Here is an 18,243-nt window from a genome sequence, read left to right on the forward strand (position 1 = left end):
TTGATTCCAAAAACTGTGTGGTTTCTGAGAGGATTTAAGCTGGTTTGATTATTCACCCTCTGACTCCAAAGAGCTCTCTAGACTGTATCAACCCATATGCCTGGTTAAAAGTTTGCATCTGTTGTAAAGCAGTTTTGATAACACAGCGGTCCTATTGCCATAACGAAAATGTATTAATAACAGAACATTAAGAAAGTGTTGTATCTATTTATATCTCTTGGCTTATCTTTATGCACATCCTAACAGACCATTACTTCTGTACATTGAACTATCCAGTGACCCTAGAGTGGGGATATACACATGACAAGACTGTGCTAATGAAACAGGAGTTATTTTACCAGGAAGCCATGCCTTGAAGTTCACTGAAGAAAAGCAGGGCAATACAGTGCAGGCTATTAAGAGCACAGGAACACGAGGACAGCAGAGCCTTGAAGGCGCAGGACATTACCAGAAGCCTTAAGTACAGATCACAAGTAGTAAATTACTCTTCTCAAAAGAAATGAAATCTTGAGAGCTTAGTGAAACCAGTTTTAGGGCCTAACTGGGACACTGGGACATGTGTTGAGTTGTGTAACAGCCTATTGCAGCTGGCTGGCAGCACAGGTGGAGGCTCCTGTAGATGGAACAAAAGATTTCAACAAAACCAACTAGTCACACAGGAATCTCATTTCAGAATTGGGTATGCAAATTGATCACTCTGATATCCTTTATGGATGCATATGTAAAAGTATTTCATCCTAATATTTGCTCTAGTGATGTATTGCTTGTGTTTGGTTTGAGGCTTTGGTTTCACTTGGGTGCAGAAAGCTATACATTGTGGTTTTCTTGGAAAACAAACATCGACACTAAATGCTGTGTTGCTTAAAACACCTTTATTTTATACAAAGCTTGCAGACCTTCACATCCCTGATGATGTCATTCCATATGTCCAATTCTAGCATAATTGGCATTGTAAATCACTGGAAAAGACTGCAAGAAGCAGATATGTTTAGACATAAAATATGGGTTTACAGCCTATATGGTCTTTGTAGGAACAAGATTCTTGTGGCTGATTTTCAAGCTAAAGAAAACTGATGTGCCTCTTCTGCCTGCTTTTATTTTGTGCTGACATAGGCTGATAGAGCAAATAAATAAATAATGCTTACACAAAGCTGTACTAGAATCACGTTGGTTTTATAACATGGTCACACCTGAACAGCTTGATGGTGTCGAGTATGTAAATTAAAGATGTTCTTGCTGCATAAAAAGATGCTGCATGCTGTAAGCGACAAAGCTGAAACACTGACTTACAAACTAGCCATGCCATCCGGTGAGCTTGTTAAGCAGCATCCCCTCAGGAGACAGCAGTAAATGTGAATGATCAGCCAAGAATCCACTTAGTGGATATCCTGTAAGGATTCATTTCAAGCCCACATTTTTTATCTGTAGACCGTTCTGAAAAACAGTATCTGTGAAATGATTCCTTAGTGCAGACGTTTGGTGCAGGGCTGGTGTTATAACTCCAGGACTGCTTTTTTCTGAAAGTAATAAAGGATTTGACTAGAAAATAATGTGAGCAGGGTTCTGATCCACCAGAAGTTGACAGTACATGTCAGCTGTGGGTAACGGGCAACCAGCCTCCCTTGGGATCACACAGGACTCTGCGTTAAGGCAAATCTGCTTCCCCCCTCCCTTGAGACAGAAGTTTCAACCTTGCAGAAACAGCGTAACTTCACGCTTCAGCTCTTACTGACACCTCATTGCTAGAGGCATTACTCTTTCATTTTGAGACTTTATCACTTTTGCAGATTTGACCTGCTTTTTCTTTTCTTTTTGAGAGCTAGTGTTACATGCTGTTCTAAATGAGAGAGTTACCCTTAAACACTCTCTGAGAGATGCCTTCTCAGGTGTTTGGGGTTTTTTTCCCCGTGTTATACCTGGTGTTATCTACACGAGTGGTCTGTGTTTTTAGGAAGTCATTGATCTCTGCTGTATCAAATCTTAGCATGTTCATTAAGGACCTGTTTCAAATTGGCAAAATCCTCTCTACTTTTTAATTTTCCTTTATATCCTTGGTATCTGGCCTCTGGCTAGTGTATTCTGGCTCCTCACGCTGCCTCCCTTCCCCCAGCATCCTTCATTCCAGAAAGCTTTGCTTGGTAAGTACCTGGCTTCCTCTGAAGACCCCTCTAGGAGATAATGAGGTGCTACTGGCAACCTCAGGAATAAATATCTGCAGCCTCCATGCTGAGACAGGACAGAGTGCCTTCAGACCAAGCTCCAGGGTAGCTCACACTGCAGATCTGAGCAGGCTCTGACACGAGGTTATGTAGGCCAAGTCACGGCTCTGCCTGATGTTTTAGTCACCTCAGATCTAACAGGCTGTGTGATGTAAAAGCAGAAATGCATCTATTTTGCTGAATGTCTGAGCAGTTGTATCTTAAATATATATTTTCCATTTATATTTTCTCTTGAGAGGCTGTTCATGCAATAATAACATCAATTGGTTTGTACTGAAAAGACCTAACTTAATGCCATTTTTCAGCTTCAGAAAATATGTTTAAATTTTATTCTAACAGGAGCTAATTCTTTATTTCACTCAAACAAACCCAAGATGTTCACACTGCTAAAACAAACAACAACAACAAAAAAAACCCAGCCTGGCAGTTTCAGCAAATTTTTAGCAGCATTAAACTTAGATGCATTAGCCAAGACCTCATTACCCTCACCAGATACAGCATGGTGTCTTATAAGAATTAGCAAAACTGACCTTCAGTTGTGAAATTAAGTTAATAGATTTGAGGCACATTTGGCCAAACTTCTACACTTAGTTTGGCAGGGCAGCCCCCCGGGCTGCTCTGAGACATGCACCCCATTGACAGTACTGCTGGCGTGTTGGAGCTGATAGCCCAGAGCTGGGCTGCTGTGTTCTCCTCCTAAGGTGGGGTGTGAAGGTAAAAATCACAAGTGATGAGCCTTCAGGTGGGCTCAGAGCATCTCCTTATGTGGACCTTATTCCAGGGTTTGGGGCCAGATGAGGCTACAGGACCAGTCAATCTGACCATCCATCAGAGAACTACACCCACTGCAGCTGGTAAATTTGCCTCATACAAATTAGATAACTGCATCTGGGCTGCTTTTAATTGAGCACTGTATTTCCTTTTATTTGTGGCTCAGCTTTGGCAAAATCACTAATATACAGTGACAAAAATCTCCACAAAAACCACTGTGAGCCTTGGGTAAAACACCAAGGAGTGCAATTACTGATGTGCACAACAAGCCATTTCACTTGTGGTGGAAGTGTGATCCTAGCATTGATTTTTCCATTACAGCATCAAACTCCACGTATGATGCATTAACAGCGCTTCAGTGGGTGGATATAAAAATCTGTCACTTGTTACAGCTGCCTCAGTGCCTGCCCTCTAACAGCCTTAAAACCTGTGCTGTGCCCCACCAGAGGGTGTTTCAGTGGTGTGAGAAATGATCGCTTTGACACATGAGAAACTAGATAGTGAGGGGGGACATGGCAGCACATCCTATCTGCAAGATTGCACCTGCTACAGCACCCTGACTGGTGCAGGCGAGGGAGTCGGGAGTCGCAAAGTGGGCAGGAATTAAATGAGTAATTTATCCCTCGAGATGGGAAGCTGCCAGTGCAGGGGTGCCAGTGTACCCTGGCACTGCATGTGGGGCATGACCTGCTGTGCCTGGGGTTGGGTGAAGCCCTTTGTCTCATCCTCGTATGAAAGCACTGACCCAAGGCAGACATGAAGAAAGAGCCTTCCCACAGTTCCTATTTCTGTGTAAGGACGTTTTCTGAATCCCCAAGATACAACTGCTGTGTTACCCACTTTGTCCACCTGCCCACGCATTTGCTTTTGAAGCACACTTGGTAAATGTTTGCTCCATGTGGCTTAGCCATCCTGCACAAAGTCTTAATGTCTTCTGTGCTGCACCTTCAGAGGTGCTTTGCTTTGCCTAAAATGTGTGTGAGGTGTCTCACTAGGATCCTCAGAGCCACAAAAAAGGACAGCAAAAGGATTCAGAAACAGCACATCAGACCCTCCACCTTCCAATGGTGGAAGTTTTGGAAGGAACAAAGTGTAACAAGAGTCAGGGACATGCTGTCAGATGCTGTGGTAAGAAGAGGTGCGGGAGTGCATCAGGATCAATACAGCATTTGGATGAATCCAGAAATAATGGTCTTGTACCAGCCTAACATATGAGCAGTCTGGAAAAACTTGCTCAAGTTCAAGAGGTTACAGGCAAGAAGATAGTTAGCAAAAAATAGAGTGGAACTGGGAGAGAAGCAGGGAGGAGATTGGGAGAGTGAGAGGGGATAATGAGAAGGGATAAGTTGTTGTACGTTGTGGTTTAACCCCAGCTGGCAACTCAGCCCCACACAGCTGCTCGCTCACTGCCCCGATGGGATGGGGGAAGACAATTGGAAGGGTAACAGTGAGAAAACTCTTGGGTAGAGATAAATACAGCTTAATTACTGAAATAATAAGAATTTGTAATGGAAAGGAAATTATGAAAGCGAGAAAACTAGAACCCCAGAAAGACAGGTGATGCAAAAAACCCCAGTTGCGCACCACCAACAGACCAATGCTCAGCCTGTTCCTGAGCAGTGGCCCCTCACCAACCTTCCCGCAGCTCTGTGTCCTGAGCATGATGCCAATGGGATGGGATATCCCTGGGGTCACTTGGGGTCAGCTGTCCAGGCTGTGTCCCCTCCCAGCTCCTTGTGCAGCCCAAGCCTGCTCACTGGTGGGTGGTGCAGAAAAGGCCTTGAGTCTGCGTATGCACTGCTCAGCAATAATGAAAACACCATGAATTATGAATGGTGCTTGCAGCACAAATCCAAACCACAGCCCCAAAGTAGCTACTGTGAAGAAATTGAGCTCTACTCCAGCCCAAGCCAGCACAGTGCAAAAGCAGTGCAGTATTTCTCTAATGTGCTAAATAGAAAAGTGGTGACCTGTTGAGATTTTATATCATAGGGTCAGTTTATGTGAGCATTCACTTTCCTATGCTTGATACCTGAAAGTGCTATCACTCATCCAGACTTTCCTGGGATTAGTTTTACCATAAAATGACAGTCTGGCACTCAACAATTTGATCTGAAGATAAGTTAAATTTATTCGGTATCAGCAGTGCATTGTTCTGCATGGCTTGGGGCAGTGTGATTCATCACATGTAAGAATCTCCTGCAAGAATATTAACTAATCTTATAGGAATATAAATGTGTTAAAGAAATTTGGCCCCCAAAAATTACTTCCTTGCTTTCGGTAATTCTTATTACTATTTCTTTTTAAGCAGGCTTTCCAATACTGCAAACTGCAACACTTCCTGGCTTTGTTGCTGTTTCTTGTATGGCTAACTGGAGCCAAAAAGGTCCACATAATGTTTGGGTTTCTCCTTACAAATGGCAAGAATAAGCTCCAACCCAGGGACTTTGAAAACTAAATGCTTCCTCCCCAGTATTCCTTAGCAAGCAAAATTTTTCCACCCAAAAATAGTCTGACATTGTCCAAACACAGATGCCAGCAGGAGCAGAAAAGAAACATGGAAATATTTTTGCTTTCTTTCCTAGTACATGCAGATAAAGAGCAATATTTATCTGCACACACTAAATCATTTAAACTTTTGTAGTACCCTATCAAATTTGTATTCCTTCTACCTCCCCCACTGGCAATAACGTGCCACAAAATGAGTTCTGTAAGTCACCCCTTGTCAGACTGCCTCTGTTGGTCTGGCTCCATGGAGTCACTTGTGTGGTCCTGCCTGGAGTTACCAGCAGCTTCACGGAGGTGCTCGGCAGGGCCGTGGGAGAGGCTGCCCGGCCCTGCTGGTTCTCATGCCTGGCTGTAATGGTCTCTCTCCGGCCTGTTCTCTTGCCATGAATCACCTCTCACAGGGGAGACCTGGGAGCAGCCCTTGAACTTGCTGTCCCACCAGTGTTCAGAAGACTGAAGTCTCTGCCTGAACAGCAGACACACAAATCTCCTGCTGCCCTGCCACATCCACCCTTCCCCGTGGTCTGTGCCCCCCGTACGCCTCCAGCTTTGCCAGGAGGAACTCTCATCCTTACGGTTACTCCTCGGCCTGACCTCTCTGTTGGAAGGCTGCCAGCAAAATTAGAAATTAATTTCAGGTCTAGCGGTGGTTTTACGTGATGCAACTGCTTGTCTGCTGGGAACATGATTCAATTCCCAGATAGAGTCACTGGGCACTGAACAGACTGTGCAGAGTAACAGTTTTCAATCAATACTGACCTGAGCTGGAGATGAACCCATCTGGAAGAGATGAGAAGCTCTGCAAAGCTCCCATTTACAATTCCCTTTGACATGCTGATTCCCTAACACTGGCCGATCCCTTCTTTCCCAGGATCATTATGAAGCAAACTCTATTTCATTTAGGTCATGACCTTATGTTTGATTTTTCAGAGAATTATGACCTACTTTGTGGCTGGGCTTTGTGCTTGTTTTTAACTCTTCAGATGGAGTAAATACTACGTAAGTTAATTAGCAGAGGACAAGCATTTATTTTTAATACTTTTAATAATTTATTTTTAATATTTTTATAGCTTCTTAGTGTAACCAGTGTAACGTAAAAATATTTAGGGCCCTTCTTTGTAAATCTAACAAGTACTAGTTCTGAATCCGTTGCTTTTACTCCTAACCTTGATGAAGTGTCTTATACCTCACTGCACAGTATTACATGAAGTTCTGCCAAAATGAAACCTCTAGCCTGAAACACTGTAAAGAGTCCATAGCTTAGAATAATGCTGCATCTTGCCACTGGCTAAACTGATCTAAGCCTAACCATGTCTACAGGAAGAAAGGAAAAACAAAAAAGGAGATTCCCCCCTCCCCATGCTTTTAATCCACCTTTCTCTATACTAATCTGAAGATGAGCTTGTGAATAGTCAATAAGGAGGCCAAGGCCCAGTTTGCTGAGCATCTGGCCTAGATCCTTGTATATAATTTATATTTTGAACCTCATCACACCAGCAGCAGACTGTGTTCCTGAACAGTAAATATTGACTGCTATGAGGCCCTATTCAGCTTCAACAAAACATTCTTTTCTATCCTAGCTCTTTTCCCAGATTAAGTCCAGATAAGCAAATTAAAGTGTGTCACAGCAAGATAGGCAAACATAGCAGGGTTTTGAAGCTGTGTTTTGATTTTTGCTGGAAAGGAAGTATGTCACTGATGTAAGTTAACCAGGTCACATTGCAGTTTCCCCAAATTATATTTGCCCCGCTTCTAAAAAACAATAAAGGTGCTGCTAATTGGGCCGCACAGCACATTTCTGAATAGTGTGGTACATAACAAGCAGACCTCTAGGAACAGGGGGTAACCAAAAACCTGATAGAGACACAGCCCTGAAGACCTTAATTAGCTGAAACAGTCTCTGACCTTCACTTCACTTTGTCCAAGTAGAGCCTCCAAGACAGGGTGTAACACATTTATCCAATAAACTTGTCACACGGGAAAGGCTGTGCAGCAGTGCTTGGTTGGGCCTGCCTGCACCGAAAGGTAAGAGGATCTCAGGTTGTTTACCAGAAGGTATTACACAATGCACAAGTTAAAACCAGGCTGGCAGGCTCTGTGGGAGCCACACTGCATAGCACTTCCCCAGCTGCCTGGGTCAAAGGCTTGCATAACGTCAAGAAAAGTAATGTGTATCTGTGATATTATTTGAAGAAGCTTCATTAAAAATATAATCTGGTGTAATTTTCCAGCTCAGCATGTAATTTTGAATTTCTAAGATATAAAGAGAAAAAAAGGACTAGCTCATTATATTGACATACATTGTTTGGTTAGTATTAGATTTTGTGGCACTCTCAGTAAACAATTTCACACATTTAGGTAATTTCTTGATACAATTGCATATGAGTAATTATGCCAGGAAACACAGACTTGCTTTATCCTTTCATGCAGTGCCAAGTAAGAAGCTCTGATGAAGTCAGAGCAGTTACTCCAATGTGAAATGCACAAGTCTCATCCTCACACCACACAGAGCGATGCTGTCACCGTTTTGTTTTAAGCACACTATTCTGCACTGAGTCTTCAAATTTATGTTATTTGACTCAATAAATGTTTGATGGTCTCAGTGTAGCATCTAGTGGAGAAAGGGTAAATAACAGAAAAAATGCAAAGCAGAACTGTGCCATTAACCCTGATGCACAGCAGGGATGAAAATGTGCCCTGTTGGGGAGGGGGAATACTGGGAATACTCCCTCAAACCATTCAGTGGAACACCTGGAGGGTTTCTGCAAAGTGGCTGCAGTTAACTGGGTACAATGCAGGGCTTCTAATCCTGGCAGAACAGGATGGTATCACTGGCCTGAATTGAGCTCAGAAGAGTCTCTGTGTCTGAGGTACGCAATTGCTATGAAGGCAAATTGTCCTTTAGAAACTTCCCTACTTACTTTAAATTTGCTTTTGCTGCAACAGTTATGCTTCTGTCCTGGCTTAGTCAGTTTTGTGTTTCTTGAGTTCATGCTGATACTGTCTTCAATTTAACTACAGAGCCAGAGCTGCTGTTCCCCAAATTGTGTCCTGACTTAGCCCCTGCAAAACCCAAATGATGTCAGTGTTGCTGCAGCAGCTGGTCACACTGGAAACACCACTGCCAGATCTGGCACAGAGGGGACTTGGCTCAGGACTAGTCCAGGACCCACAGTGCAGCCAGACCTCGCAGGGCTCAGGGAAGTTGTGAATGCACAAGCAAAGCAGGAATTGTTCCCGCTGCCTTTGCATATTTAATCTGGGATTCAAGGGCTTAGCTTTCGAGACATACCAAGTCTCAGCAGGTCCTGAAAAATGGGGTCCTCTGTGTAATTATATAACAGCAGCAAAAAAAAGCTTAGTGTAACATTTTTAATATATTTTTTTTCTGAATGTCATTCTTGTATCCTGTTTTTAAACAAATTAGAGTTGCATATACATGGTAAAAGAGAAGAAAGCCTAATTTTCAATAACCATGACCTTAATAAAGTATAGAAGGCTTTATAATTTTATATGTTTTATAATTATTTTCTTTAAACTTTATTGTGACTTTTCAAGTGCATAATGTCTTTAGTATTTTATGGGGAGGTGAACAAAGAAGCACAAATCCATACATCAGAATCTGCCTCTAGGCACAGTTTATAGTGGAGAGTCCTCCACTGTTAGAGGGGGGAGACAGCTATGAAATTAATGAAGGGTTTGCAGAGCCCGTTCCTCATGATACGGCATGGAAATGTGCTGCCTTGGGCAGGAATACAAAGTAGAGGGTATGTCCCTCATTAACGGTACCTCTAGAGAACACTGTGATTAATCCAAAATTATCTGAGATACAATTTCTTTGCAATTCATGAGGACTCTCTGTATGTTGCCACATATGTGTAGCAAGCAATTAGAGAAGAATCTGCATTAGCCTTGTGGAACTAACCAATATGTAGCAGCAGACTCAAGGGTTCCCCATTCTGTATTTGTCCTTGCTAAATCTTCGAAGCAAGATAGACATGTGATCAGATCTGCTCACTCCTTCATCCCTATTAGCACATTGGCATGTGTAAAGTAGGGGGGATTCCCATTTTCCTACCTTGGTGCAGAGACTAGAGGTGAGAGGGCTGCCTGCAAGCAGTGGGACTGCCCGGGTTGTTTCCTGAAGTGCCTCCCAGGTCATCTCCTAAAGTGCTTTTCAGCTCTGTCCTAATCTCAGTCCAACCCCTCATTACTTGATGTTTTCCTATTCTTCTGAACTGCTGGGGGTCTTGTGTGGTGATCCCAGAACAAGTTCACTGCAGTAAGGGTAAGTATCCTGTTTTTTGAGTACTTAAGAAGGAGCAGCAGACATCACCAAAAAAAACCCTCTCACTGCAGTCCAGTCAGTGACAGAGCCTGGGGCTGGAGAGAAAGAGCTTTTCCACAAAGAGGAATTCATGCACGCTTTCTACTACTACTTTCTACTTCTAAAGGTGACTTAGGAGTATCAGTAACAATACTGTTGGTAAAGCCAAGCATTCAGAAAAGTTTGTTTCCAAGATTGTGAAATAACATGGGTGCATTTTAATTTTCATTCTGTTGTTCTTTGGGTTTTTTCTTGACTTTTTCAACTTCCATGTTTCCAAATCCCCACAACTATTATGACTAGAAACATCATCATTATCACTCTTATCATCAGTACCATGGCTGTTTATAACACTAGTACATGAAAGCTAAGATTCTTAGATAACAAGCAAATTTTACGAGCTGTGGGTAATATTACAGACCTGCTATAGATCAGATAAAAGCCACATTAAATGTGCAACTAAATGCTAGCCTTGGTGGTGGTGTCACCAGAGCCATGAAGCACTGAGACATGCTGGCCTCAGTGTGTGGTCCCTTTGGGGTTGAATAAGAAAGGTGCAGGTAGAGTAATGGTGTAAGTGCAATACAGTGCTTTGTTGGTTTCAGTGTTGTCAGTCCATAGGGCTGGCAACTCACCCTTTAATGACATCTCTCATCTCCTGTTCCCTGGTAACCCAGAAGCCAATATTGTGTCTGTGAAAGCATCTTTCCAGGGCTCTATTCACCAAATGGCAAATAGTTTGAAAACTTCCACTGGCTCTCTGGTCCTCTTGTCTTTGCTAGAAGTTTCATATGTCATCTGGTACGCTACATCCACACTATTTTTAGGGTACAAATATTTTTAAATAAAAAGGAACACATACAACATTTTTTACTCTTGATCTGAAAATATATTTCCACTCTATTAGGAAATGCAGTGAGCTGAATTTTCTGTAAATGTTGATGTTTGTTATTATAATTAGTCTGGCTAATTTGTACATGATCAGCCCAAGCTTTGTAATATTTTTTGCTACTTATGACATGAACTTTGGAACCAAATCAGGAAGCCAGAAAGTGAACATTCATGAATCAAAAATGCAGAACAGGTTGCACAGTTCCTGGAAGAACTTAACTGCTCAAAAAATCCCTCTTGGCAGTTTTTTTGCAGGGAGGCCAGAATGTGGGTGTACCAGGAAGTATTTTGCACATATTTTTTGTTTAGCTGAGTTGCTGCTGTGCCATCTTTGTCTTTTTCTCAGGACAGGCCAAATTTGGCAGTGTTCTGTACTGTACTCTAATTCAAGGTCAGAGCAAACCACAACAGTCAATAAACGCTCTTTTACTTTTCTCTTCAGAGATATTTGTAAAGAACACTTCGGGAACATGTAATGTCATACTGCAATGGAGAAAGCCATTTTCAGGACTGGGGTTGCATTTCTGGCTATGGTTTACCAGCAGGGGAAAAGCCCTGCACTGCTGCTGGCTGTTGGCAGACAATGCCGACCTCAAAACCGCAACTGTGAAGCTGCGGCGCGGTGAGAGGTGACACACGGTCTCCGCTGTGTCTCACTCAAGTGAGTAGTTCTGTGCAAACTTTTGTAAAGAAGCCTGGGAAAGGCCAAAGTAACCATGCACTGCAGTATTTTTTTTTTTTTTTAATCCTCAGCAAAAAATAATGGGAAGGGATGACAGAGAGGCCATTTTCTCTTCTCTTCTTCTATATGTATTGGTATTTTTCAAAAGGTTTCCTGATGTTCTACTGGAAACAGGCCTGAAATATGAAACTGCCCATCTGAAAGCCGGAGCTCATTCCAGTGTTTGCCTTGTAGATCAAGGAAGCAAAACCAACACAAGCAACTTCTTCACTGATGTACAGTGTGTGCTGCTTATCTATACAAGCTGCTCTCACCTTAAGAGAATGAAGTACTGTGGCCTTCATTCAGAGACCTCAGCAACAGAAATTTAAATAGCATTGAGTACAAAACAGAGCAACCTGTGCACTTACATCATTCTTATTAGAACCAGTGCTATCTGACTTTCAGCTTTGAAAGAAAACTGTCTACTTTCCTGATAGTTACCTACTATTCAGCCAAATACAGGTCAAGGTAAAGTTAGGGAAAAATAAAATAAAGCCTATGGAGGTGAAGCCTGTATGTCTGAGCTGCTCATTTCAAATATTAATTGAATTTTTTTATCACTGTAGAAAGAAATCAATAGTAGAATTGAAATAATTCCTCACAAATGGAGCCCACTGATACTCTTGCTTCTTTGCATGTATTTTTCTCTCCTCCCAAATACTCCAGAAATTTTCCGACAAGTTCCAAATCCAGAAGGCTTTAGTGGCAGTTGTTAGTGCTGGGTTGCTTAATGATGGACTTAGAAAAAGAAAAAAAAACTATTTTAAAACATGCAACACAGCTCAAACCAAAGTTATAGTCCTGTTGCAGAAATTACTGGGTGAGGTTGTTTGGGCTAAGTCAAAATGAGGGTCTAACTAAACCATCATTTTTGGCTTTGTATGTATGCAACTGGTTTGCTAAATTAAGATCACTGGATCTCATCTCAAAATGTTGATTAAATCCCTGTTAAGGTTCTAAAAATGTTCATTAGCTGTTTCATTGATTTAAATGTTTTACTGGGATTTATCAAGTTCAGTCCCCACAGGATATGATAGGAACCAAGAGGTCTGAGGTGGACATCTTTCTGCTGCAGCTGTAATATAAGAAAGGCTGACCTGAGTTGTAGATGCTGAAAAGCTTGATGCAGAGAAATTTTTTAGCTTTCTGCCAGCATCCGTGTGAAAGTCTTGCTTTCACACGGATGCTGGCTGAGAACAATGAAGAGGCTTTTGTAAAGTAATTTTTTATTTTGCACTTGTTGTTTGTTATGTAGTTTGACTGGAGAAATATTTTGAAATGAGTGTTGTAGAGTTTAACCAATCATTCTAAGAGGTAGATGGTCAAAAGACCAATAACCTTATGCCATTCAAATGAACCAGGTTATATAAATGAGTTTGGAAATAAGTAATTCCATTCCTTCCTAGACCAAAGCCTGTGTTGGTTTTCTCGCTGTCCCTGGTACAACAGCGACACCGAGTCACACCAAAGTCCAGGTAACCTGGTGCCCTGCAGTTGCCTACAATAGAAATATGAGGACAAAGCAGTTACAGCTTAATTTCTCCTCCTATTTACTAGTTCAATCTCTGACTATCTAAGGACAGAATTGGAGGCTCTGTCCATTTCTCTGCAAAGCCACCTGTTTTTCTGTTAATTTGTCTAAGAACTTCTTGCAGCCCTAAGTATTTTTGGCATCTAAAAGATCTCATGATGATGAATTATCCAAATTAAGCAGATGTTCTTTAAATAGTACTTCCTTTTGCTTGTTTTACACTTCCATCTGAAAAAATATTCTTAGATTCATCGTTGTTCTCATAAGAAATGAGTAATTGTTCCCTGTTCACCTTTCCCATGTCAGACTTGATTTTTGATACCTGTATTACATCTCCCATTTCTCATCTATTTTCTAAGTAGTTCCAGAGTACTTCATCCATCTTAGAAGGAATTCCATCTTTCTGGTCAATCTAGTCACTCTTTTTCCTGTTTTTTCATGTTTTTCCAATGCTGAAGATGCTACCGCATATCAAGATGCTATAAGCAGAATTTTGTCTCGTATTAAAGGACAGAACATTATTCCTGAAGATTAATACAGTAGCATTTTATTTTATTGCTGCTTTTTCATTCTCTTCTGTCCTTATCAGTCCTAACTGCCTCTCTGAGCACTGAGATAACAATTTCAGAAAACTATCCATAGTGACTTCAAGATACCTTTGCTGACTGATATGAACTAATTAGCACCTACTATGTTGCACTAGTAGAGATTTTTTTTTGTTTTCCTTTCATTGACATTTGTGATCATTGCATTTTAGCTGCTATTTTATCACCTACTCCATCTTTATCATGTTGTTTTTTCTTTTGGCTACTTTGTGTCAGCAGTTTTGGTTTTCCTGAATAATTGTGAATCCGTAGAAAACACTGTCTAATCCTGTTTCACTTACCACTTGTGAAATAGGTTGTAAAGCTCAGGTGCGTTTGGAATCTCACTGGTTGCTCCCTTCTTTGTGATCATTTACCCGTCTTTCTTCCCTTTGCAGCAGTTACCAATCCCAAAGAGAGCTCCCCTCCTGTGCTTTGTAAAACTGTTTGGGGAAATCTTTATACATGATTACTTCATCCAGGCTGCATGTTAAATGTTCTTCACATCATGTCTGCAGTTTCTTTAGCAGTCAGGCTTGTAAGATACCCCAAACATACTCTGTGTCTCCCTGAGTCCCATACATTTGGATTTCCTTTCTGTGGAAATTAGATTGAGAGTGAAAGCAAGGTGGGAAGAGGAGAGGAGGAAGAAGATAGCAGAAGATGGTACAACCTTGGTCTTCTTCCGACAGGGAGTTGATTATGGCTGAGGACTCTGGTGTCCCAGTGTTTGTACAAAGTCTACATAAGCCAGCTCCTCTTCATCAATGTTTGCTGACTTTGCTGACATTTTTAAAGCACTACCAGGTTTGCAGTTTCTACTTCTCATTACGTGGCGATGAGCCATGTGTTAGACTGACTGGTTTGTCATTTCTGTTTTCTCTGAAGTCTTGTCTAAAAATTTCTATTCCTCCAGAACTGAGTTCACTCCAAACCATAAATTACAAAGCACAGTTAATAGTTTGGCGATTTCAGATCCAAGTTCCTTTTGAACCCTGGGGTGAAAAACACATTGTCCTGGCAGTCAGGTACCGTACAGTTCACTGATTGGCTCCAAAACCACAGGTACTCAGTTTTGCAAACATGTTTTTTTCTGACCGTGCCCCTAAAAAGGTTTTGTTGTGGCAATCACCTCAAAATCTGCCATAAAGAACAGTGATAGAAAAAAAGTACTTAGTTTTCTCCTGTTTCCCCTGAATGCTTCTGTTACATCTCTGTTGCCTGCTACTTCCTCACATTCTCTGGCAGATCTGTTCTTGATGTGTTTGGAAAAAATTTCATGCTTCAAAATATTTTTTGACCTGGCTTATTACGGGTTTTTTTCCAGAGTTTATGCTACTTGCCAGAGTTTATGGTACTGCTTTTGCACAGAAGCAGAAAATAACAGTATTCCACAAGTGAATGCACAAGTGGACTTCACAAAAAGGCTTGGCTATTTGCAGTGGCTATCTAGAAGTTCAACATTGTGGTATTCTGATGTGCATTAAAGGCAAAAGAGTTTGTCAAAGGCTGGCTGAAGAAAAAAGGACTTAAGAGAAATATGGTCCAGAAACTTTAAGTACTGATGTTTCCATTCCCTTTCAGTCTCCGTGTATTTCTGAGTATTATCTGTTAAATATATTTATAAAAGGAATACAGCCAGCCTCCAGATTGGATGATAGCTGCAACAGGCTTATTACCACAAATTACTGTTTCGCAGTGTTCTAACAATTAGTACTGTGGAGCCCTATGGCACCAGGTATTGCACAAACTTAAAGAAAAAATGAGTCCCTGTCCCAGGCAGTGAAATTATTCTGTCCCCCTAGCTTAGGACACTGCCAAACACCCACGTTCAGTATTTATGTCCATACTATGGACTATGGATATATCCCAAAGCCATGTTCCAGCACAAACTTCTCTGCCATTTATGCTGAGCAGTGGCACTTCCTGCATGGGATTTGGCCAACTTTAAGGTTGTTCCCTGAGTAACGTGTGTATGTTCTAAGGGCTTTGCTGAATTAGGACCCTAATTTATAGAAAATGTATCTGCTTATAAACATATATTATGCTTGATCAAGCTTAGCGTTAAGATTAAGTGCCTTGTCTCCTCTTTTCACAGCTAAACTCCACCTGTGGCGAGAGTCATTTATCTTGAATTGCTTTAATGCAGTGTTTAAGTGCGTCTTCTTGGCCACAAAGCAGTTTGCATGTATTTCAGTGAGAGGCTTAAAATCCCATTCACATTTTTAATATACATTTTTCTCACATAAATTATCACAGCTTGGTTGGCAGGTCTTGCATGAGTAATAAGGTTGTTGGCACAAACATATACCACAGATCTGTTAGGTAAAGCAGAAGCTTTTGTATGCTTCTATATTTACACAAGACGTTTAACTTGTACAAAATGGTTTAAGATACTGGTGTTTAACTAGCAGGACACAAAAAGTCATGAGATAACATATCCTCCCCAAAATGCATCAACAGAGTACAGATAAATCCCCATGCACTGGTTTGAAAATTAAACTCTTGCTATGCAAAATATCTTCACAAAATTCAGCTTTCATTGCTCGTGTATACAGGCAGACAACAGCCCAAAATTTGCTGTTATATGAAAGAGCCATGCTCCTGAAAGAGAATTGAGCTGAATGCACTTTTTACATGAGAAAGGAATGTGCACTTTCAAGTAAGTAATAACAAAGTGACATTTCAGTTTGCTTTCTCTCTTTCATTCATAATTTTGGGAAGTGACTGCTCAGGGTATACAACATAGATCTCAGAATTCTGCAAAGTAAGTTTTTTGCTGAACTCTGCATTGTAAGGTCTGAGCAATGTCTGCACTCAAACATCCCACAGTGCAATTCTGCTCCACTGCTGTTGTAAGAGCATGAGCTGGAGAACTTTGTCTCAATATGTGTTTAGCGCTCTTGCAAAGTAGGCCTGACCTGAAGTACTCTGCAAATGGTGGGAATCTTCCACTGCCTTGATTTAGGGCTTTGAATCAAGTCTTCTGTAAACAACAAAATGCAGAAAAGACAATGTATTGCAAGGAAATAACTTTGGAATGTATATATAGTATCTGTACGGTCACTGATTTTGTGTTAGATCAGCAAAACAAATCCCTTTGTAACAGTGCAAGGTTACATTTGCCAAAACAATGTTGTGTAGTCCCACGGTCACCACACTGAGTGGTTTGGGTTGCTGCTCTATCACACTCTGTTGAAAGTAATGTATTAATTATTGTTCTTCTCAAATTGAGCATAACTGTATGTTTAACACAAACTGTGCACAAGAAAATGATATGAAAATGTGAGAGGCAGAATTGGAAGCTTAAGTGCAAATGGATTAAAATCTATGTATGCAATTTGTGACTAAATTTGACGTGATCTGAATTATCAGGAAACCAAGACAGCTCTGCAGCTAAGGATGCCTGTAATGCACAGAAGAACATATGCCCTGCTCAAGAGGCTGGCAGCAGCTCACAAATGCAGGATGCAGTTGCTGGATGTCTCTACATGCACCACAGAAAGTTTGTCTCTATAACTACAGAGATGTTCAAGAAGAGCTGGACAAACATGAATGTAGTAAGGAATGGCATTACTGATGCTGTATTATTTTGGGGCTTTATGAAATCATCAGTCTAGAAATTGTTCAATCCAGGGGAATCATTCACGTTTCAAGCTTTGTCATCTTATAGACTTTTGTTAATAAAATGTAAATCTCAGCAACTTGTAAGTTTTCTACTTGTTATCATTAAGAAGTCTATTTTATAAAAGTGGTCCAGAGATTGTGATCTGAAATTTCTGCTTGACTGCCTTACCCAAATTCAGTCTTTTCACCCCTGATTCAACTTGTTCCTGAAAGAAGTCATGTGGAATATCCTGTATATTCTAATACTCATTCAGGAAATGGGAGAGGTTACAGGTCCTTGGATTATTAAGCCTATTAACATGGAGGGCGTACGATTGCTTTATTAAAAGTAATTGGGGGAAAACACTGCTAAGAGGGAAGGACTACTTAAGCAAAAGAACAAAACTGGCACAAGAACAATTTAGGTTGGCAATATGTATAAGGTTTGCAAACATCAAACGAATGAGATTTTAAGAAAGCTTCCTAATTGGAAGAGAACATGCAAACTTCTTCAGTATTACTCCACATCTTGCTATGGTTAGGAATTTAATTGTGAAATCCAAGAACTCATTCCCAAACATTGGACTCAGTAATCTTAAGGGTCTTTCCCAGCCTAAATGATTCTATATATTCTATGTGTCTGTTATTAGGTAAAGAGCTTGTTGTGAGAGGTTGTATTTTAGTTAAGTGGACATTAAAGTCATTTTTAACCACACTCTTTCATACACAGTGTAAGTACATCAAAGGACCGAGTTGTGTTAAACCACGTCTTTGAACGCAAAACTTCCCATGGGCCACATATGACTATCTTTATGTAGCCAAGAGGCACAATACATCTTATACTGTGGAAAGCTCTGCAAGGACCTACAGGCAGTAATGACCCCCTGGGACATTTGCAGGGTGAGGCTGGGTGGCCATGTGACCAAGACGGAGGGTTACGACATTAAGACACCTCCCCTGCTCCTCCGTGGCTCATTTTCTCCCTCCGAAGGGCGCGGGTCAGAAGATGAGCCTGCGGCTCCACGGGCACAACCGCCCTCAGCAGGACCCCGTCCCACAGGCAAGGGAGAACAGCGAAAACC

General features: G+C 41.2%; 1 protein-coding gene across 1 annotated transcript in view; it reads left to right on the top strand.

Annotated features, from left to right (window-relative positions):
- The window catches only part of TMEM177 (transmembrane protein 177), a 37,791-nt gene extending 20,521 nt beyond the window's left edge, over positions 1-17,270 (top strand). Inside the window, exon 2 of the mRNA XM_032114886.1 lies at positions 1-17,270. This exon is cut by the window's left edge and continues 17,539 nt beyond it. The gene's annotated coding sequence lies outside the window, so the exon portion shown is untranslated.
- Positions 17,271-18,243: the final 973 nt, after the last annotated feature.

This window comes from Corvus moneduloides, chromosome 7 (genome assembly GCF_009650955.1).
Source record: "Corvus moneduloides isolate bCorMon1 chromosome 7, bCorMon1.pri, whole genome shotgun sequence".
NCBI lineage: Eukaryota > Metazoa > Chordata > Aves > Passeriformes > Corvidae > Corvus > Corvus moneduloides.